Source organism: Sphaerodactylus townsendi, linkage group LG06 (assembly GCF_021028975.2).
Source record: "Sphaerodactylus townsendi isolate TG3544 linkage group LG06, MPM_Stown_v2.3, whole genome shotgun sequence".
NCBI lineage: Eukaryota > Metazoa > Chordata > Lepidosauria > Squamata > Sphaerodactylidae > Sphaerodactylus > Sphaerodactylus townsendi.
In genome coordinates, this window is record NC_059430.1 from 63,334,527 (window position 1) to 63,359,215 (window position 24,689).

At 42.7% G+C, this 24,689-nt stretch overlaps 1 protein-coding gene across 3 annotated transcripts in view; it reads right to left on the bottom strand.

Annotated features, from left to right (window-relative positions):
- The window catches only part of SLC16A7 (solute carrier family 16 member 7), a 142,156-nt gene that overhangs the window by 49,751 nt on the left and 67,716 nt on the right, over positions 1-24,689 (bottom strand). The gene's annotated exons all lie outside the window — the stretch shown is intronic.

Genomic DNA, 24,689 nt, shown 5'->3' on the forward strand with positions numbered 1-24,689 from the left:
AAAATATCTCCACAAGTCACTTGTATAATTCATGCTGTCATGAGAAAAAAATTATGTGCATTCATTTGCTATGCATGAAATGATATGGGAAATGTTCCTAGATCTGTAAAGTATACATGGTTTTACCTACATTTGCACATGATCTGAAGAAAAACCAGAATTCTGGTTACTCCAAGTCAACTTAAACACCAAGTCTCATGGAACTTTAAATGTCAATACCTTGAACTGGGCTCAGAAGCAAAATGGGAGCCAATGTAGATGGAAGAAGACTGGAGTGATATGACCCCTACAGCCCATTCCAATGTAGTCACAGCATTCTGTTACAACTGTAGTTCTAGACAAGGGCAGCTCCATGTAGAACACACTGTTGTGATCTAATCAAGATGTTACCAAGCCATTCACAACAGTGGCAAGATCTCTCCTTGCTCCCTGCAGGAAGGGCCACAACTGGCCCACAAACCAAATCTGGTAAAAGGCGTTTTGCAAGTCCTGATTCAAAAATATACAAGGAAATCGCTGTTTGGGGTCATAACTATGATTTTCCAAAATTCTGACACTTATCTTAGAGAGTACAAAAAAAATTGCTTTCCTTTGTGAGGGAGGGCTCTTTTTTCACCCTGCAAGTAGGATGGCTGTAGGGACCTTGTGCAGGTGCCCACAGAATTGTATCCCTTAGTCTTAATCAGAAATTATAGTGATTTTGGGAGCACATCCCTAAAAGTCACCCTGGCCACTGTTTCCACCTGTTTATACAACAGGAGGCCTGGTCCAGGAGCACTCCTCCCAAGCTCTTTTAGGGAAAGTGCATCCCTATCAAGAACAGCAGCTCTCCTACAACCTGCCCCAACCCACTGCTTCTTTATTGGGCAAAGGCTCCACGTCACTACCAGGGGCGGGAATCTGTAACCCGGAGTCACTGCCCCTTCCCCACCACCCCGCACTCCCCGCGGGTTTTTCCAAAAGGCTGTGTTCCAAACAGCGCCAAATATGATGCACGCTGAGAGGGCGTGAAGGCAGCAGAATTGGGGCTGCCACATTGGCGCCGCCCCTGTAGTGGGGAGTGCCGTTGGACCCTGCGTTACTTGGTGAGAGTAGTGTGCAACAAAAGGTAAGTGGGAAAACGGCCTGAGTGAGAAACTACAGAAGTTCTCTAAGCACTCAGTACCTCAGTATGCTTTAAAACTTTACTTGATCTACTAGAATGGTAACTAGAAGAGGTTATTTGTTAATTCTTAAAAAAATCTTTTACAGGCACATCCCAAAGAAAATATGATTTACCATACTTAAGATTGCATTTTTAACGTTAGGATTTAATTCATCCATAGCTGAAAAGTTGAAGTGCTTACTAAAGGCAATAGGAAAAAAAGAAACCCCATGTGACATTATCACAATGATGCTGTAGTCAAAGCAAAATTTTTGTAAAAAGAGGGAGAGGGTGGAACATTTTCAGAATTCCTTCTGACAAGCCATTTATTGTATTGAGAGCTGATTTTGTCAGTTGGCAAGATGAGAATATTAATGAAGCATTTGTGGATGAGCAGTCTAAACAGGTTGATCATGATTGACTCAATTCTACAGTGCATTATATGAAGATGAATTATTTGCTATGGTTGTTCCTCTGACCTTGTTATCACAGTTTTCATCCTTTTAAATGTTTAGTGTGGTATTCATTGCTGCTTTTCTTTGTCAGCGAATCCTATCATTATGGTTAGTTATGGTTAGCTCTTCTTCCACTCAGCTATAAATTGCATTAATTAAATAGCCCTATTCCAGCTAGGGGCAAGTGCATTCATTCACCCAAATCCTAGTAGGAGGATTACATACCTAGAAACCAGGTTGCACCCACATATTGTGTTTTTACAGGCAAACTGTTGCTTTATTCTCACTTCCTTCTCCTGATTAAACAAGTTGGACCAAGCATGTGGAACCATTATTTTAAATGGGAAAATCATGCCATTGAGCTGTTTGGGTTGGAAGCCTGTCCCTGCGAAAGAGATGGCAGGCTTTGAACTTTTAAAAATGGTTTCCATACAAAGTACTGTTGCTGCTCAAAGTGTGTTCTGCTGGATCAGATCCTTCCAATTAGACTCATAAAGATTGTCATATATTTACAATTACACTGTTCACTTGAATGTTTTCATGATTTCCCCACTATACGAGATGAATCCCTTTGATATGTCAGTAGCTAAGATATATAGTTTTTATTAGTGAAAACAATAAAAAAATATAATTCTGCAGAAGTATTAAAAAATTGGAAATCTATCTTTCTGTGAATCCTCTCATGGAACAAACCAGATAATGTTATTATCAGTCATATTTGTCACATGATGGTCTTTGGGTCACATGCATATTGGTTATCAGTGGAATGAAATATCTTACATAATCAGCTAATCAGCATAGACTTTTTTGTTTTCATTACTTTAGATCTTAAAGTGGAAGCTAAGAATTTGGAAGAAAACTTCCATTTTTTTGGTACGTTTCATTTAAGTTGGGAATAGGTACAGGCAGGTTTATATGCATTTTGCAATTCTGCAGTCTTACCACACAAGCAGAATATCAAATTTAATGTGGAAAACACTTAGCGTAGGATGAAAGCCTATATACCAAAACCTATCCCTGTTCTACTATTTCTAAATTGCACCCCGAACAGATTCAGTTATTTGAAATGGACACCCAAATAATATTTACCCAGGAGTGCTGAAAATTTTCACTTTTATATGTATCCCATTGTCTGAAATTTCTGTGACTTTTGTGTCATCAAACACAAACTTGTAATCTACTTGACTACTTGTAATAATAATTGGGAGTTACAGAATCACAGACTCAAGGCCATACAAGCCTGCCCAATGCAAGATCAGCCAAAAAATCCCTGGTAAGTGTTTGACCAGCTGCTGCTTGACTACCAGTGAAGGGGAACTCACCACCTCTTGAGGCAGGTGATTCCACTCCTGAACTACTCCTACAGTAAAAAAAATATCCTAACATCAGCAGGCATCTTTTGCCCAAATTTTAAACTCATTATTGCAAATCTTGTAATCTGCTGCCCAGCTCCCTGCCCCCCTAAGTGGCAGCCTTTCCCAAAAAAAAAATTAAAGTAATCAAGTTCCCTCTCAAACTTCTCTTTTCCAGACTGAACATTCCCAGGTCCCTCAGTCTTTCCTCACAGGGCTTGGTCCTGTCCATGCCCTTTTTGATGTGAGGCCTCCAGAACTGCACATTGTACTCCAGGTGCAACTTGACCAAAGCAGTGTACAGTAAGACTATAACATCTTGTGATTTGAATGCTATACCTCTGTTGATCCATCCCAAGGCCATATTATCTATTTATGTCACTGTATTGCCTGCTCATATGTGGCTTTCAGTCCATCCATACCCCCAAGATTTTGACACACACTAATACCCAGAATCTCCCATCCAGTAAGTGTGCTTCTTTTTTTCAACCCGATATAGAACTTCACAATTATTCTTGTTGAATTGCATCCTTTTCACATCCACCCGCTTTTCCAGTATGTTCAGATCTCATTGAATGTTCTTAGGTGTTTACTATTCCTCCCAACATGGCGTCATATGCAAATTTAATACCAGCCCTAGAACTGATCCCTGTGGCACCCCATTAGCTGCCTCCCTTCAATTAGATGAAATGCCATAGAGAACTATTCTTTGGGTGCAGTTCCCTATGTTCAGCACACTGGTACCAAACACAGTCTGATGTGCCGTCCAGGAATTTAACTTGTAATGCCTCACGAAAGACGATGCAGAGGACCAGGTAGCTGCTCTGCAAATATCTTACAAGGAGACCTGCTGTCTAAGGGTGGCATTAATGGCAGCACTCCTTATTGAGTGCGCCATGATTCCTGATGGGACAGATAACCTATAATTGCTGTAAGCCTCCACTATACAGGTCTTGAGAACATTGCTAATTGCTGCTCCTGACATCTGCTGCCCCAGTTTGGGATGAGCAATATTGATGAATAGACTATGCAATTGTCTAATAGTTTCTGTGCATGATAAATAAACTTTAAGAGATCCACGCACATCTATCTTATGCCATAATCTTTCCCTGTCATTTCCAGGTCTTGGGTAAAACGTAGGCAGATTGATTTCTTGCTGTAAATGAAACCCCAAGCTGGCCTTTGGCTTAAAAGTCGGTTCTGTGCGGACAGTAACTCTGTCAGGATGAATAACACAACAGTTTGCATAAATGGACAGAACTCTAATCTTCAACACCTCATAGCTGAAGTGACTGACACAAAGAACAACAGCTTCATTCTTAGCCACCTAAAGTGGATGCATCTGATGGGCTCAAAGGGTGACCTAGTCAGCACCAGTAACATGGTGTTCAGATTCCAGGAAGGAAATCTGTGAAACTAAGGGGCTGAAATTGTGACACCCCCTTTAGAAAACGTAGGACATCTGGATGTTTTGATACTAATAGGCCATTTATTTTTGGCCATACCATGGACAGCCCTGCCATTTGCCTTCTTAGAGTGGCTGCTCTCAGATCCCCTCTTACACCTTTCTGCAGGAAACGAAGAATGATGACAATTCCCGGTTTCTCAGGATCCACCTTCTTCCGCCTGGCCTATCTCATGAAAGCCTTCCAGGTATAATTATATATTCTGACTAGCTGTACCCGGCCACGCATTGCTGTGGCCCAGTCTGGTGAATGGGAAAGAAAGAAAAGCGAAAGTGCATGTTTCTAAGATGTTTGATTTAACAATACTTGTGGGTATACAATATTTTTTGTTGCTGCATTGTCTGTGCAGATGTAGAGATTGTGTGGTTTGCCAACTGTGGAGCATGCAACATATAATTGACCACGTGAGAAGCAATCCGTGTCTAGATCTAAACCACACAATTTTAAAGATTGGCCCTGAACTTTGGTGATGGTGATTACAAATGGCAATTGAATTGGGAATTGCAATCTGTCAAATTAAAATGGGATATCCATTGGAATCCTCTGTTGACATCACTAAATTGCACGGTGGTCACGAAAGAACTTTGCGAGAAGGGAGGATGTTGTGTCGTTGAAACCGACCAGGTCTCAGGCAATGCGAGGGGGTTCTGTGGTGCTTCCCCCCCAGATTTCCCCAGTTACAGCTTGGGGAGCCTGAAAGAAACACAGTTGGGGACGGTGGATTTCCTGACCAGGCAGTTGAAAACTTATTATCCGAGAGATATCGAGAAGCTACAGGTCTCCATGGAGTTTGAAACAGAAACAGGCATTTGTTGTGCCTGTTTGACCTCTCCCTGCCAGATTTCCCAGTCTGCATTGGCGAGGGTTCAAAACAAAGATCTGTGATTATATTGTGTGTCAGAGAAAGTTGTCTAATATGGTCAGTTGAGGTGTAGTTGTTGAGAAAACTGTCCACATTAGAATATAGTCCCAAATGAATATTAGCACAGGCAACCAGAGCACAGGCAACACCAGAATTTATGAAAAATAACTGTAACAATGCAATCGGAAACATTGAAGTGGAAGTGTAAAAGTGGAAATTTGGGAACTGTACATGGATCGTAAATCGTAAACATTGAGATGGAATTGTAAAGTAGTGAGTATACTGTGTGTTGCTGTAATGTCCACCAGATGGCACAGTTTTTTTAAAAAGCATGGTTTTACCTGTCACAGGTGTGACACCTGTATCATGGGATAATAGTAGGTATGTAAAAACACGCATGTATTTGAATGCAACATTGTGTCAAAATTTCAAACCAATCTGTGAACAGCTTTCAGAGACTTAAGATTTTGAACAAATGAACATTTACATTTTTATTTATATAGATTGTGGAGTTACGCCTGGATGCTAATAAGGTGTCTACCATTTCTTCAGAATACCCTTTCCTCCTTAACCTTGCCCACTCAATAGCCAAGCTGTCAGGGTCTAAATGCCAAATGGGACCATAAACCAGCAGATCTGATCTCCTTGGCAATAGAATTGGCAATCCCTATTTGAAAACCAGGGTCTCCTGGGCCAATGTGGAGCAATTAAAATCATTTGCGCTGTTTCCCTGAACAACCTCCTTGGTAACCTCGGAATGAGTGGAATGGGGGGAAACGCATATAGGGTGACTCTGGGCCAGGGGGCTATGAGGCATCTGTTGCGCAAGCTGATGGACAAAAATAATGGGTCATGAATGCCTTGAGTTGAGAGTTGCTCTGAGTGGCAAACAAATCCACTTCCGATGTTGGAAGTTTCATTAAGAGTTCTTGGAAAACCTTGGGAAGCATGCTCCATTCTGCATTGGAGATCACCTGTCTGCTGAGCCAATTGGCCCTGGTGTTGAGTTGGCCACTGATGTACTCTGCTTGAAGAGACAGTAGGTGCTGTTCGGCCCATCTCATAATTTGATCTGCTTCCCTGCGAAGAGAAGATGACCTGGAACCTCCCTGATGATTGATATATGCCTTTGTGGCCACATTGTCCATCCGAATTAGAACATGCCACTGTTGAATGTTGTCCTGAAAATGAACCAAAGCAAGGAATATGGCCTGTGTCTCTAGCACGTTTATCGGTAATTTGGTTTGTGATGATGTCCAGCGGCCCTGGACTACCTGGGACTCCAGTGTGGCCCCCCAGCCCTGAAGGCTGGCATCTGTGAAAATCTTCCCCTGGTTGAGGTTGTGGGAGCTGGTCCACCATCTCAGCTGGTTCTTGAGAGATGGGGGAATTGTCAGCCTCTTGTCTCTCTTGTGGGTGATGTCCCACTGATATAGACATAGAAATCTCTGCAAGGGTCTGGCATTGAACCTAGCCCACTGAACTGTATCTATTGCTGCTATAAATAGATCTAAGATGCTCGCCAGGTACATCAGTGAAGCCTCCCTCTGGGAAATGATCTTGGAAACTGCAGCTCGAAGTTTGTTCACCTTGTCATTGGGAATAATGCGTTTTATCTTGTGTCTACAAGTACATCCTGGTGCTCTATCCTTTCTTGTCATTGATAAGGAAGCCAAATTGTTGCAGTGTAAGCTTGACCTGTAGCACATCTGCCCTTGCCTTTTCTTTGGATTTTGAACGTATGAACAGGTTGTCCAAATAAGGATGAATGTGAATGCCTTGTTGCCTTAACAGTATAATGGGTGATAGGATGACCTTGGTGAAGACATGCGGAGCAGACAACAGCCCGAATGGGAGGGCTCTGAATTGATAGTGATTCTGTTCCATGGCGAATATGAGAAACCTCCAATGTGCCTGGTGAATGGGTATGTGAAGGCATGCTTCTGTTAAATCGAGTGAAGTGAGAAAATCCCCTTCTCATAGACCATGCATAAGGTTTCCATCTTGAAAAGTTTTATTCTGATGTGGCAGTTGACATACTGTAAATTCAGTATGGCCCTCCAGTCTCCCATCTTTTTGGCACTGTAAAAATAATGGGAATATTTATCTATATGTCTCTGGTTTGGTGGTACCATTTTTATGGCCTGTATCTCCAAAAAGTGTTGAATTGCTGTTATGGTTTTGGACCTCTTATCTGTTATCTTGCTCAGGGGTGAAGGGAAGAATATGCAGCTGTATAGAGCACAGTCTCATTTATCCAAGTAAGTCTGTGAACTATTCCCTGCGTGGAGAAGCCCTCTTGAATTTTACAAAGTTTGTGGAAGGCCAGGACACTATGAGCCTTTCTGATCTCTTTGGGCAGTGGAAGCACAATGGAGAATTCATGTGTATAAGCATTGACATTGCACAAGGAAGGTAAGAGAGCAGGCATGTAAGGCTGACACCTGCTGATTATCTTACATGTGTGTATGAGAAGAAGATAAGCAGAGAAGAAGATAAGCAGAGCCTCAATTGATCCAGGCTTTTCAAAGATGTGGATTTATGTTCCTCCGCAAAATTCATTTACTTTGATTGGCATACATTTGTGCAAACAGACTTCAATCTTGATTAAAACTTCTTTTTTATTTTAGGTGATATGCAAGGAAGAACGGACAGAAGTAGACCTTCCTTGAAAAGTAGGTTCATATGTACAATTTTTTTTAAAAAATGAAGATTATTAAAATCTCTGAGAAAGGGAGGGGAGAGAATGGGAGGGAGCCCAGCATCTGGCCCTTGTCCACCCACCCTAGTTGAGGGAGGGGGAGGCGAGGGAGGGGTGGCAAGCAAGGGATGGAAGGGGAGGGGACCTGGCATCTGGACATTGCCCACCCACCCTAGTAGAGGGAGGGGAGGGGTGGCATGCAAGGGAGGGGTGTGAGGGGACCCGGTATCTGGACCAGGCCCACCCACCCTAGCAGAGGGAGGGGCAGGAGAGGGAGGGGTGGCATGCAAGGGAGGGAAGGGGAGGGGGCCCTGCATTTGGACCTGGCCCACTCATCCTAGTGCAGTGGTGGTGAACCTTTGGCACTCCAGATGTTATGGACTACAATTCCCATCAGCCCCTGCCAGCATGGCCAATTGTAGTCCATAACATCTGGAGTGCCAAAGGTTTGCCACCACGGTCCTAGTGGATGGAGGGGGAGGGGAGGGAGGGAAGCATGCAAGGAAGGGGAGGAAAGGGGAAGGGGGCCAGCATCTTGACCTGGCCCACCCATCCTAGCAGAGGGAGGGAGAGGGGAGGGAGGGGTGGCATGCAAGGGAAGGGGAGGGGAGGGGCCCCGGCATCTGGACATGGCCCACCCACCCTAGTGGAGAGAGGAGAGGGAGAGGGGAGGGGGAATGCAAGGAAGGGGAGGGAGAGGGCCCGGCATCTGGATTCCTTGAAGTGCTGGATGAACAGTTTCGCTTATCTCGGGTATTTAGTGGGACAGATCCATGACTCACGAAGCCCTGGCACCCTGGGTGGGACGGCTGGCAGTCTGAGGAGACACTGGGGCTTCTGAAGACTTCCCAACCAGACCCCAAATGGGCAGAGGAAGCTCTGGCCATCGCTGCCCTAGTTGCCTCGGCGGCAGAGCGAGCGAAGTTCTCCAGAAGGATCCGTTGGCCATTTTGGTTGCAAACGGCTCTAACTGGCACCCGCTAGGAACCGTTAGAATTATAACTGTCTTCGGGGAGAAGCCCCTGGGAAAGGAGAATCAGACAACACATGGAGGGAACAATTATACAGACGGATGGGAAATGAACGGGGAGGAAACTAACAAAGGCAGAGGGAAATGAGGTAAAGATAAGGAACCGTAAGCTCATGGACAGTGAAAAACTCTGCAGAGCTCTGTGAAGCCCTGCTCTCCTGACAGAGACAGGAACGCAACTGGAGAGAGAGGGATGACGGACAGTAGAGGAAGTGACTTTTTAAAAGTTCCTGTCTCCTGGACATAGAGGAAAGAAAGTCCCAGACTGAGATGTCCGCCGCCTCCAGGAGAATCTGCTCTTAACAGCAGTGCGCTGTTGATTAATCCTCCCTGAGACACTTACATTCTAGCTGGGGTAAGTCCACTGAGGCCCATAGAGGCTTCTCAGCAGTTTTGACTTTTTGAGCCTCCCCACTCTGCCGGGAAGCCTCTTTGGGGATCACAGTCAGGTGCCAGGCTCTTGGATGGGGCTGTCTGCCTATGGATCTAAATGGAAAGCAGACTTGAGGCAGGAGATACCAACTGAAATTTGGGGAAATCTATAAAGATATTTTGCATATCTCAATAAACATAAATATTAGAAAAAACTTATGTTTGTTTGTTTATTTATTTATTATTAATTGTATATACCGCCCTTCCCCCGAATGGCTCTGGGCAGTGCACAACATAGGATACAACAACAGAACAAATGGAGCACATAAACCAATACAAATTATAAAATGAATAATTTAGGCTCCATTAACCATAAAATACTAAACCCCATTAAAATACAGTATTCAATACAGAATTAACAGCATCCAACATTAAAACCCTCATTAAAACCCGCCCGTAAGGGGGGGGGGGGAAATGGTGGGTCCCATTGATGTTTAAGGGACCCAAGATGTAAGGGAGAACAAAAGGAGAGGGTGCACCAATTAGTGGACGTTTCCTCCAAAGGTCCGGTGGAACAACTCAGTCTTACAGGCCCTGCGGAACTCACCAAGATCCCGCAGGGCCCAGACAGATGGAGAAAGAGTGTTCCACCAGGCAGGGGTCAGGGCCGTAAAGGTCCTGGCCCGAGTGGAGGCCAGCTGCATCATCGAGGGGCCGGGGACCACCAGTAGATTGGCCTCTGCCAAATGCAGAGGTCGTACAGGGACGTATGGTGTAAGGCAGTACAGAAGGTACGAAGGTCCCAGGTCGCATAAGGCCTTAAAGATTAACACCCATACCTTGTGAATGATTCGGAACTCATCTGGGAGCCAATGCAGATGGCGCAACACAGGCTGAATATGATCTCTAAAGGCACCCCCTGTGAGCAGACGAGCTGTGGCATGTTGGACCAGCTTTAACTTCTGGATCAGATGCAAGGGTAGGCCCGCATAGAGCAGTTACAAAATGTTAAAATAGTACTTTTGGAACTTAAGCTATGTTAAGATGGTACCACACCCCTGTTAGAATGAACAAGATGGTCAATAATACAACAGATCAATGATAGGTTAACTATGGACAAAATGTCTCCTATCCATTTATAGTGGAGCTGCTCAGCACTTTCTAGTTTCTGGCAAAAGATTTATAGAACTTGGAGTGATGTAATAGGGATGAGGTGGAATGTACTCCAGTTCTTATTTTGGTCAGATAGCCCTGCAGTTGGAAGAAAAACATGGACATTTTTTAAGGAATTTGATCTTAGCAGCAAGGTTGTTAGTGGCCAAACACTAGAGTCTTAGCTCAGGAGATGTTGGCATATTATATTTATGAATGATATTACATCATTTAGGCAAAGAAAAGAAAAGACATTATCTTTACAAAAATTATTCACACAAAGATGGCTCCTTTTTATAAATATACTATACTCTAACTGAAAGATGACAGATGTGTGAATTAATTTGCCATTTTCTGGACCTTCTTTGTTGTAGAATGATCCACTTCAGTCCTAGTGGCTTGGATTCTAGTGCCTTAGGTAACTAGGACCCAAGTGGAGCATTTCAGAACAAAGAAGGTCCAAGAAATGGCAGATAAATTCACAAATCTCCTATCTTCTTTTGGTGAGAAAGAGTATAGCAGTATAGCCCATTGAATAAAGAAACAGAATAGGCTCGAGAAAAATCTTAGTGGGTTAAAGGCATGCACTGAAGTTTCTTTGTGCATGAGATTGGGGAAGAATGTTTATAGTAAACACAAACTACAATTTCCCAACAGTTCTGTCATGTCATGCATATGCCCTTTGCTCCCTTCTGTTAAAAATATAGTCACACTTTCCTCACTCCCTTCCTTTTAGAAGCTCGGAAGGGCCACAGTGGCATCTCCACTCCCTCCAGCTGGCCCACAGACAACAGGGGGAGAACAGCAGCCTTCCCTGAGCCTTTGCCTTTGTTTTGAGCCAAGGGGGGGTTAAGAGGAAAGGACCTTTGGATGGCCATGCTTCATATGCTCCCCACAGTCACTGCACTGCTGTAGTGCCAGAGAGCAAGCCCAGGAAGTGGCCGCCTGCCTTTCTCTCCTTTCTCTCCTTACATCTGGAGAAGGGTCCAGGCCCAGGTACAGTACTTCCTGTTATTCAGCCAGTGGGAAAAAGAGCAGGAGGAAGAATCATATGCAAGTAAGAGGGTGATTGAGCAATCAACACATCCCATTCATTGCTGTGTGTCACTCTTCCCCCTTCTGTTGAAGTCCTGCCCCCAACACTTCTTTGTATTGCAATTGGCCAAGTCTTCTCTGTGTTGCAATTGGAGAATGAGTCATCCCCACCCTGTCTTAGCTTGATCAATTACACATAGAGATTAGAATAGGATTAAATCAAAGGAATAACTGAAGCCTTGGGCATTATCATTCTGAGATGTATGCCTTAATTCAGAGATTTTGATATTATTATAAAGATGCTTTAGCACATAAATGTTGTAATAGAAAATAACATTTAAAAACAAATCTGTTCCAGCATCTTCTCTGAGACATAGGTCAGGCTGACTGGTCTGTAATTTCATGGGTCAGCCCTCCTCCCTTTTTCGAAGATTGAGATAACATTCACCCTATTCCAGTCTTGTGGCACATCTCTTGTCCTCCAAGAGGTCTGCATGATTCCTAGAAAGTTCTTTCAACAGTCTTGAGTGTACATTACCTGGTCCAGGGAATATGTACTCATCCAATGAAAGAATGAGCAAAAGAATGAATGAGCAAAGGCATATATTTCACTCATTTTTCATCTAGCAGTTCAGTGGTCTATTGGCAAACACAGCTAAAAAAATCAGTGTGGAGATATGTATTGTCAAAGGCTTTCACGGCAGGAATCACTGGGGTGCTGTGTGGTTTCCAGGCTGTATGGCCGTGTTCTAGCAGCATTCTCTCCTGACGTTTCGCCTGCATCTGTGGCTGGCATTTTCAGAGGATCTGATAGTAGGAATGGAAAGCAAGTGGAGTATATATACTGTGAGGTCAAAAGGTGAGGTTCTCTGAATAGAGTAGCCTGGAATGTGAGTTACAAAGAAGTCTGTAGCCTAGGAGTAACAATGAAGATAGCAAGGTCAATAGGTGAATTCTAGGATGCTGCTAGAACACGGCCATACAGCCCGGAAACCACACAGCGCCCCAGTGTGGAGATAGCTTTGGTGTAGGAAATAAACAGCTGACTGAAATATAGGGATGCTTCCAAAAAAACTCCTCAATAAATTTCTTCCAAGATTTTCAAATTTTGAATTGCCTGCCCCCGCCCTCCCTGTGGAATTGATACATTAAGAATCATCCATTGTTATGCATGCAAAGCTTTTGTATCTTCTTTAATTTTAGATCCTTCTGTAATTTTGGTGCTTGCAAAGATTGATTATATATTTAGGATTTTTTTTCCTCAACTGCTTTTAGTTTGCACCTTGAATTATGCAATGTCTTCTGTGAATTAGGTTACACACAACCAATATTCATGCAATCACTGCATAGAAAAATCTACAAAAAATGACATTTACACACTGAAAAAATGTTTATCCACCTTAAAGCCTGACAATATAAAAAATTCATTTGAAGTGTATAAAAAAGCCTGATATTAGTGCGGGAGGGTGGAATGAAGATTTAAATAAAAGGACGAAAAACAAACCAATTGTACTCCATTTCCAAGGGTGGAAGAATATGTTATTACAAACTTACGGTGTGATTTGTTCAAGAGCTGAAGAATTTGCCTACTGATACACACACACACTTACACACACAAACACACATTGCTTTCAAAGGACAAAATGTCCTTAATCTGTCATTGTGTATCCACATAATAGAAACTGTATATGGGGAGATTTTAAAAGTACAATTCTTCCCTTTAACGAAGGCATTTTTGCTCTCATAGTCAATCATATTGTGACCTACTGTAGATGGAGAATGTAAAATACAAATATTGTATGATACTATGGGACAAAATAAGGTCTCATTAAACATCTGTAAAACTACTACAATCTTAAAGAGAGTTACACCATTCTAGATCCACTGAAATCAATAGTTTGAAAGGTGTAATTATTTTAGGATTGCACTGAATATTTTTAATCCATGCTCTATCATGACAGATTTTTTTGCAATCTATGAGAGATTAGCCAATCCCCAGTGGAGCAATCTTACACTCGTCTAACCTCTATTACTGCAAAATGTTATCAAATCATGGACAAACAGCAAGCTGTGTTGGAGCTAAACCCTTCTAAAATAAATTGATGTCAGCTTACGATAACACTGTTGAAATTTCATTACCTACTTATCCAGTTTGATTTGTTGATATTCTGATTTTTGTCAAGTTTTTATTATTGAAATGTCAATGCAAGCAAATAATTTACATTACTAATTTTATTTGTTAAAAAAATTATATCCTGCCTTTTCTTGTTGTCTGCCTAAACCACATACAGATGTGTTCGAGGGAACATATAGAAATTTTCCATAACAATTTTAGAAAAGAACCCTTTCTGCCATTGAAAACTGTCAGGACATTTTATATTTCTTGAGGATGATCAAAGTTGTGACCAGAAGTTATCAGTCTAGTGTGAGTAACCCAAGAGAAAAGAAATCCAATTGCATTCCTTTCTATGAACAAAAATAGAAAAAATGCTATCAAAGAAAACTCCTTGATGGATGCTACTAACATTTATTTGGCAGTAAGTGTCATTCTGGTCTAAACTGTTGGAATTCAAGTGGATATTCTGAAGAGATGGTAAGTGTATCAGTGCCACTGAAAACGGCAGTATTTCTATTTGAGATGGTAAGTGAATTGTTTCGGGCACAGAAAAACATACTCAAGAGAAATGGCTTTTCAACTACATGGTTTCCCCCCCCCCCCCACACACACCCACTAGAGATACCAATACCTGTTTATCTATGTAAATGATTGCCATTATAGATTTCTATTCAGACATATTCCACTGAAGGTCAGTTTATACAGGAAAAAAAACAGTCCACATGTGATTTGCTGGATCATTCCAAGGGTTCAGGACATGCTGTAACATGCTGATTCTCTCATGTAATAATGCACATTCCAGGCGGTCACAGTCTTTTTGCTATGAGAAAGGCTGGAATAGTTTTGGTGTCTCTGCAATGCAGAAGAAAGGATAAAAAGCATAGCAGGTGTGCTTTTTTGATCTGGAGTGTCTCCATTTTTCAAATCTGTTGGAACATTTCCTCCCCATAGAGGAAATCAACCACACCTTTCCATAGCAAGTTCCACCCAAATACTCACTGATTGGTTCCCCACCCAGGGACATGACAATTTTATACCCCACTAAAACATTCCCATTCTCACTGGACACAGTGTGTAACAGACTTCCCTTTGTGATACACCTCTGAAGATGCCAGCCACAGAGGCAGGCGAAATGTTAGGAACAAGATTTACCAGACCACAGACACACAGCCCAGAAAACCCACCACAACCAGTAAGGTTATCATACTTTGGTCATGAGAAGACTCTAGAAAAGACAATAATGCTAAGGAAAATTGAAGGTAAGAGGAAAAGAGACCCAACATGAAATGAATTGACTTAAAGGAAGCCATGGCCCTCAGTCTGCAAAACCTGACCTATTAATTATAGGTCATTAATTCATAAAGTCACAATGTGTCAGAAGCGACTTGAGGACACTTAATATACACACATTATCTTGTGCACTCCCCAGGAACTCTATAGAACTATGCAGCTATGCGTGCAACATCAGCTTGCCAGTAAAATGTGCATGTATACTATAGCTGCCTGACATGCTAAAACTGCATATGGAACAGCTAATATCACATGGAACAGCTAACAGGACAATTCAGATTCTGAGCACGTGAAAGGTCGTACAGATTTTCTTACTTACCAACCATATATCACCCTAATTCAATGTGTATGAAGCATGCATATTAATGACACCATGTACAACCATGGAAACTGAGCCTCCCCACTACCCATTCCACAGGATTAATTCAAGGTGAAGCATGAGCATTTTTACGAGTGCAAAAATAACTGGGCAGCCAAATGCCTTTTCACAGGCACTCTGTATAGTGATCAGCATGACACTGGAAAAGGAATATGCCTTATCAGTGATGATAAGGAACAGAAACATGATCAATAGAATCAGTCCTTGGAGGATCTGCAAGTGACAGAAGGTTCAGCCCATAGAATGGCCCCTGCCAAACCCTGGCAAAGATGTGTGGTGGTGGTAAGAGACTACTGAGGGGGACAGAATCAGTGATTTGTAGACCTGACAAGATGTCTCAAGAGGTATGTTATCTTCCTGGGGCAAAAATCTGTGATGTCACAGAGAGGCTGGCAAGACTTTTCAAGGCCACTGATTGTTATCCCTTCTTTTTGATCCACATGGGAACAAATGATGATGCAAGATGTAACTTTTGGGACATCATAAGGGATTTTCAGCTGGGAAGGAAGCTGAACAATCTGGATGCACAGGTTGTTATTTCATCTCCAGTTGAAGGACAGAGTCCAGGAAGGAAAAGAAGAATAGTTGAGGTGAACAATTTATTTGCAGGTGGTGCCACAGAAATGCTTTGGCTTCTTGGACCACAGTCTGCAGTTTCATGAAGATAGATTACTAGCAAGGGATGGGTTGCACCTCACAGCTGTAGATAGGAACATTTTTGCTAGGAGGCTCACAAACATGATCAGCAGGGCTTTCAACAGTATAGAAGGGACACAGTATTCAAGAGGGTAAGAGTTCATCAAGTGCTAGAGATAATAGCCTGAAGGTTATAGAGAGAACTGAGTGAATAGCTCAAGAACCCAATAGTGGGAGGGAAACAACCTTAAATATGCAGCCAGAGGGAATGACCCATGGTTTTAGATGTCTACACTAATGCACAAAGCATGATAATAAACAAGATGAACTGGAACTCTTATAGCAAAGCAAATGTGATATAATAGGCATCACTGAAACATGGTGGGATGAGTCTCATGATTGGAATGTAATAATTGAGGGGAATAACCAACTAGGAAATAAACCAACTAAGGCCACATGGGCCAGTAAAGTGGCTGCACACCAGTACACATGATGCTAATGGAGCCCTGGGACCATTCACATGCTTCTGTGCAAGTGGCCCCAGAGCACATTCTCATGAAGGCACCTCCTGTTTTTTAAAACGTACCTTCTCTCCCTGTGGAGCTTCACAGGGACGAGGGGACTCGCTCGCATCGCCACAGCGACACCTTGGGGGTCGGAGGGCAGCGTGGGCATGACTCCTCGTCCCTGCGGAGCTGTGTAGGGAGAGAAGGTAAGTTTTTTAAAAACAGGATGCACTTAAAAGTGCCGCCCTCGACCTGGTGCTATTCACTCGGCACTGGTTGCATAACACTGTTTCCGAAAAAACTCGCTCATTGAGTTTCAAAAACAACATTTCCCCCTTCAATTTGGGAGAAAATGTACGGTGCTGCTTCATTTTGGAGGAGGCAGCCATGGGAACAGCACCTCAGGAACAGTGTTTTCACCTTGCCTGGGGGGCTGTTTTTGGTCCGTGCAAAATGGGCCTAAGAAAGGAAAAAGAATAACATTATATGTCAGGGATGCTTACAACTGTCCATGACTTAAATCCTGGAAGCCAGGGTGAGAGAACATTAAATCCTGGAAGTCAGGTTGAAAGCATCTGGGTAAAAATTAAGGGGGAGAGAAACAACAGTGATTTTGTAGTGGGAGGAATTCAAACAAATAGCCAGAACATGTAGGAAGAAAGTAAAAAAAGCTAAAGCAAAGAATGAGATCAGGCTTATCAGAGAGATTAAAACAACAAAAGCAGGGGGTTATACCCATAGCAAAATAAAGAAAAAAAGATATGATAAGGTCATTGTGTGGGGAAGATGGCAAAATGCTAACAAGGAATAAAGAAAAGACAGAACTACTCAACACCAGGCTTGTCAGACTTTTCCCATCTTTTTCCTTTCAAGGGCTGAGTTGCTTCAGAAATGGTAGTGTGTGGTGACAAGCAGCACTTTCTCTCAGCCATGTTATACTTCTCAGAATGTGAAGGATGCCCATTGACTTTTATTCCTTTCCAGGCACTCATCTTACTAGGCACACTAAAATAAATATGCAGAGGCATATTTAAACAGTAGTGCATATTTACTTAACAAACAGAGGAATTGGTAAAGAGAGAAATAATAACTTGGAGATGGATTGATGAAACAAATAAGGCAGGAGGCAAAATGAATATATGTGTGTTTGTGTGTGTATGTGTGTGCGCGCACACACACACATATACATACACTAATTACTCAAGAGCTTGGTGCAAAGATTTAGAGTTTTTGATTTCTTTAACACAGCACATAAGTTTACTCAGTTATAGTTCAGATGTTGGCTTCATTTATGTTACCCAGTTTGTACAGTTCCCTTATCAAAGATGGTACTGGCTCATGCTTTCTAAACACAGTCTTAACATTCACTAGGTACTTATCCACAGTACTTTCACCCAGCCCTCCTGTTAGATAAACTCTCAGAAATAAAATATGAACTCTCCACTGAGGTAGATGTAAAGCAAATCCCTATACTTCAGACCTACTAGTTCACTGGAACACTTCTCTACCTAGAAGATAGTCCTATCCTAATTTATGTGACCTTTGCTTGGCCATTCTATAAACCTAACCCACCAGTATACTACATCAGTGTATAACTGCTTTCTCTGAGCACTCAGGCTGTTAACAATAGTTCAGCATAAGGTCATTCTGACCCTTTTCACTCTTATAATGAAACTATGTCACCCTTATATAGCTACTATCCTTTTCTGACAGATTGTTCCTCAGAGAGAGATTTAACACTCACTCTGACTTCTCTCCCTGTGAAAATCTCACAGCCAAATTCCTCTCACACAGATATGACACTGATCTCATGCTCTCACACATACATGACTGAACTCTTTTCCACACAGAACTCTTTTCCTCACATAGCTCTCTCTGGCCCATTCCGCACGGTCATCAGGAGTGGCAGTGCACCAGCATACTTGATGCCGGTGCACCCTTGGGGTTGTTTGCACACTGTTGTGCAAATGGCCCTGGTGCCCCTGCAGCCCACGGGGCCACCTTTGCATGAGGCCCACTGGTTTAGTTCCCCTCTTACCTCCTCTCAGCTGCCATCACTCTGCAGAGGGCAGGGGACAAACAGTGCTGCGGATGTACATACCTTGATTTCAGTAAGTCTTTTGACAAGGCCTCCTATGACATTCTTGCAAGCAAGCTAGTAAAATGTGGGTTAGACAATGCTACTGTTAGATGGATTTGTAATTGGTTGACTGACCAATCCCAAAGTGTGCTCACCAATAACTTGTCTTCATCCTAAAGAGAAGTGACTCACAGGGTGCCAAAGGGTTCAGTTCTGGGCCCTGTACTATTAAATGTTTTTATCAATGACTTGAATGATGGAATAGAGGGGATGCTATCAAATTTGCAGATGATACCAAATCAGGAGAAGTAGATAATGCAGGGTCAAAATTCAAAATAACCTGGATATGGATGTGGACAGGGTCAAAATTCAAAATAACCTGGATATGGATGTGAAATGCAGAAATATGGGATGGGTGACACCTGGCTTGACAACAGTACATGTGAAAGGGACCTGGGAGTCTCAGCAGACCGCAAACTGAACATGAGTCAGCAGTGTGATGTGGCAGCCAAGAAAGCCAATGCAGTATGATGTGGCAGCCAATGCAAAACCAATGCATAAATAGGAGTACAGTGTCTAAATCGAGGGAGGTAATAGTACCACTGTATTGTTCATTGATCAGACCTGGACACCACATTGATCAGTTCTGGACACCACAATTCAAGAAGAATATTGAGAAGCTGGAATGGGTCCAGAGAAGGGTGACCAAAATGGTAAAAGGTCTGGATTCCAGGCCCTATGAGGAGAGACTTAGGGAGCTTGGTATGTTTAGTCTGGAGAAGAGAAGAGTAAGAGGTGACATGTTGAAGAGGGAACAAGTTTGGTTTCTGTTGCTACAGAGACTAGGACAAGGAGTAATAGATTCAAGGTACATGAAAAGAGATTTCATGTGGACATTAGGAGGAACTTCCTGATGGCAAAGACTGTGATAGTGGAATACACTGCCACAGAGTGTGGAAAAGTCTTCTTCTTTGGATGTTTTTAAACAGAGGCTGGATGAAGTACTTTGATTGTGTATTCCTGCATGATAGGGGGCTGGATTTGATGGCCCTTGTGGTCTTACAACTCTGTGATTCTATGCAAAAAATCTTCATGTTATAAATGAATTCATCTAATATTATTTCCAGTCATAAGTGATACCGGTATTGAGAATATTTTTCCATGGTATTGTTGATATGTAAACATGTATGTATGCAAAACAGGCTGACAGAGTTTAAGTAACTAGAATAGGAACATTATGTGAATCTGGCCTAAATGAGATTCTTTAAATGAAGGGCTTTCAGTTGCAGGTAAGTTTGATTATTCTGGATGCAAGGATCTCAAAAGAAGTTTTGTTATCAACCATATATTTAAGATCAATCTATGTGTGATATTCCTGACAAGATAAATGGTTTATGTGATTGCTTTCCCCATCTAAAGCCCTCTGTTGTTCCCAGATACGTTTGCTTCGAAAGTAGAAGACACTGAATTTACAAATTGGTACTGGGGAGCTGCAATTCATAGCCGTCAATAAATAGGGTACATTCAGCAGGTACTGTGTATGTGCAAGCAATTGAATGAAGTGAATGTTTGTTCAAACACTTCCACACTTCAATGCTTTAAATGATAATCAGCCTATCTCGCCACATTCACCACTATGTGGTGATAACAGTCTAATACATGAGGATGTTCAACTATTTAATAATCTTTCAAAATAACCACAAACAATTTATTATGTGATAAAAACATACAATCTGCAGCTCAGGGAATCACTGTAATAAAAACCCATCTAACCAATGCTTTCAAGTCCTTTATGGTGAGATAGCAAACTTTTGAGAGGTCCAAAGATTATCAAACCCATAAAAGCCACTTGAAAGTGTAATGCATTATGCCAATACCTCCTAAAAACTCATTCTTAGCTCTGTAATGCATTATGCCAATACCTCCTAAAAACTCACCACTAAAAGGACACATCATGGCAGAAATAGATACACATAGGACTGGAATGCATATATTCAAGAGATGGATATTTGGATGGGGAATCTGTGGCATGAACCATGACGCAGCGCCTGGACTTGCCCCGCTGGGTCACGCATGGGCTGGCACCGCGGAAGATGGGAAGGCTGCAGAGGAGCCTCTTTGAGGCCTTGTTCAAAGAGGAAGGCAGGGAAAAGAGGAGTTTTAGGCCCAGCAGGACCCACCCGCCCACAGCTGAGGCGGATGTGGGAGATGGGCTGGGGAAGCAGCTAGGATGAGGGAGAGAAATGAGAGGGCAGAAGGGATATAAGGAAGTGGGAAAGGGAGAGTCAGGAGCTGCCGCAGTAGCAGGGAATGTGGGTGGTGGTGTGAACAGACAAGGGAAAGGGACAGCTCAATGATGGGAAGTGGGAAGGAGGGAAGAGGACCCTGGAGACCAGACCCCTTACCAGAACCTAGAGCATGGTTTAGGCTGCTCCTGTCCCTGTGCAGTAACAGGGTGGAAGTCTTTCACACAGGCTGGAAACACCTCTCCCTGTGAGGCAACAGAGGAGAGCCAAACTCCGGAAAACTCCTCTCCCTATGAAGCAACAAGGGAGAGAGGGAGAGAGGGAGGGAGGGTGCACTCTCTCAAATCAGCCAGGGGAAGGAAGGTGGAGAGACCTGCTAGGAGGGGGGTGTTGGCTGTGTGGGGAAGGCCAGGAGGTACACTCACACAGGTGCTCTGTAAGCGAGGTTGTTTCTTGGCCCTCTGGGCCAGGGGGATGAAACACTGTCTGGGGAATCCAACCCCCAGGTCAGGGAAGGAAGGACGGCACCCTCACCTAAGGATACCGGGCGGCTAGGGGAAATGCCACAAACCATGCCAATGCAAGCCCTGGGGCCATTCGCACAAACAGCCCTGCTGGCTGTGCAGCTGGCGGAGCAGGCTCTGCACGGCAGCACAGCATCCCAAATGCCTCCTTACCTCCTCCTGGCTTCCGTCATTCTGTGGAGGCAATAGGACACACCCCCATGGCCAGAGCAATGGCTGCAGGGACGGAGGCCAGGAGGCATGTCTCCTGGCCTCCACAAAGCGATGGAAACCAGGAGGAGGTAAGGAGGCATTTGGGGCAGGTGCTGGGACAACGCCGCCTCCCCCCCACTGCTGTTCACACGGCAGCAGGTGGAAGATGCCGCTTTTGAAAAAACTCGCCCCTCAAGAGAGGTTCAAAATAGCTGTTGTGCTGCTTGGGTGGCAGGAGCACAGCTGTGTGAACAGCGCCCCAGGGACGGTGTTTTTACTGCCCCTAGGGTGCTGTTATTGGGCTGTGCGGAAACAGCCTGTGGTGTGGTTTCAAAAGAAAGACATACAAAGGGTGGGTGAAAGCCAAATACATTTTAAAATATGTACTTTATTTCAGTTTCTATCCCACTCATCCCTAGGACTCTTGAAGTTGTAAAAGTATTTAAATACATGACACAGAAAAGCAGCACATGAAAAATATCTGTTCTTATATTAAAAAGTTAATCTATGTGCCTCATACCTGTTTAATCCTATCTGTAAAAAAAAGCCAGCCTAGTTCTCATTAAATCTTTGGTGTAAAGCTATGGATATTGGTGGGATGAGTTGCTTTGATAGCTCAATAAAAGGGAGGTTTCTGAAAATCTCAAATTACCCATACTTCTACATATTCCTTCTGCAAAGCAGTACCCTTTTTTCTTTATTTCAGAGTGAGAAAGGGGGGGGGGGTCTGTTACTCAACAACCAAAGGTGAGATATCATTGGGCAGAAAATTATGATAGGGTTGCCAGCTCTGGGTTGGGGAATTCATAGAGATTTGCAGTAGAATCTGGGGTTAATGGGATTTACGAATGGGAGGGGTTCAAATGGGGTTTAAGAATGTGAGGGCCTCAACAAAGGATAATGCCACATAGTTCACCCTTCAAAATAGCCATTTCCTGCAGCAGATTTCCACTTGCAGATTGCCAACCCTAATGGGAACTATCCTCAGCAGATCTATTTGAACATAAACCTAATTTTATTCAGGAATGAGTTCTTAGCATTATAGTCTCAGTCACATATAATGGAATTCTAATGTGGCTAACAGCCCCTAATTTTAAAACCAGACCACTGAGGTTCTTTCAGTTTGCCCTTTTGGCTAATAACATTTTAAAACACATAATACAGCTTTATTTTCTAGCTTTTCATCACAGAAAACTGCACACATATTTATTAGTGACTGAGTGGAATATCTAGTTTCAGAGCCATAAGCCCTGCAAAACCAGTTGCTTGTGGACAAAACGGGGGGAGACTTTGGCCTGCATACTGTTCTTCTCAGCTTCACGGAAGCATCTGGCTGGCTGGTCACTGTGGAAAACAGGATGCTGGACTAGACAGACCTTTGCTCTGATCCAGTAGTGTTCTTGTGCTCATAAAACACATGTTTAATGTTAACAAGTTTATCAAAAACATTCATGCCAAGAAAAATATTAGTTTATACAACAAATGGTCTAGTTTGCAATTTTTTCTCATGGCTAGTGTACAAAAACCTTATTTTGAACCACTTGTAGGATGATACACAAGTATAAATATAATTCTAGCACTTTCCAACTCTAACGTTTTGAATTGTGACATTATATTCTCACTATTTTCACATAATGACACAGTGAAGATCACTACCATTTCAACCTTCTAAAGTAGCCACTAAATATGCATCTGAAGAAAATGACCTCTTCCACATCTCCTCAGGAGGGGTTTTTCACAGCCATTGCTGAGAGATGGGGGAAGGGTCAAAGCTGTGATGGGGTTGTTTGGATACCCTGTAGGGAAGGTTCAACTAGCAGAAAGCTCTGGGAGGATCTGAGATAGTGAACAAGGTATTTTTGGGTTGGAGTCAGTCAGGTTTTTTTTAATTTCATCTTGCCCAAGTCTCCTCCTTAGTACTGCCCTTGTGTCTCATGACTTGGTTCTCGGTAGTCTAATGATTTCCAGCACAGCATTTTGGTTGGTTTCTTCATTTTCACTCACAGAACAGCTGGATGGATCCAACTCAATATGTTCAGTATGTCATGCTGTTTTATCTGTATTCCAGGATTAGTTTAGGGTTCCTCTAATACAAGAAAAATAGATTAACCAGCTTGTATTCCCAGGCAATGTCAGGAATTTCTAAATTAACAGAAGTTAAATTTCCTGAAGATATTATTTGGGGCTATGAAAGGGTAGAAGAAAATAACTCTGAGGAACATCCAGGATGGTAGTTCCAGGGCAGCATTTTTATACACTTCGTAAGACTCTAGTGGTTATTAGAGCTCTGTATCATTATATCACATCTCAAGCTGAAGCAGGAGTATATTAGAGAATAGAGAACTTTGATAATACAGGAGGATTTACCAGTGCACTCATGTTTTTTCACAGTATGTTTCAGGGGGACAGAGAGATATAAAATTATGATTCCAACCTAAGATAGGCCCCTTCTGCACATGCAGAATAATGCACTGTCAATCCACTTTCACAATTGTTTGCAAGTGGATTTTGCTATTCTGCACAGTAAAATCCAGCTTTATGTGCAGAAGGGGCCATAGTTTCAGGTCTCTCTTGAGACTGCGCATTGGATTTCCCCCTTATTTGTGATAGTGATAGTAATGAATCGGGAAGGCCAACCTCACAAGAAATCTGACCTTTTTAGTTCTCTGTATCTGGGAAACTCATGTGACTAATTCAGAACATTTTTCCTCCATGTTTGTTTTCACATCTGAAGTTAAATGTTCTTTTAATAGATAGGTATGTTCCTGAGATAGCTAATGAGATAGCAGGTGCTCTGAGTCACTTTCAGATCACCAGGTTCCAGTCTCTCTAACAAGGGACAAACAGAAGGAAAACAAGGACATAATAGCAATGTCACAGACAATTTCTCAAATGTACAGACTGGGTGTTTTTTCTGCCAGGACTGTAAAGGCTTTTTGAAGCTTCTTAAACAGTAGGGGATAAAGTCCCTGGTCAATGGAATTTAGTTATTTTGACAAACGGTGCATGCTTAAATTTGTTTTTAGAAAGGATTGGAGTACACTTAGGAAATAAGTTGCAAAGAACCATCTGTGCAAAAATTGCAGGTCATGAGGACTGTTGTGCAGATTTCTGCAGAAAGTTTTCAGAAGTCTGATCTAAGGAAAACGCT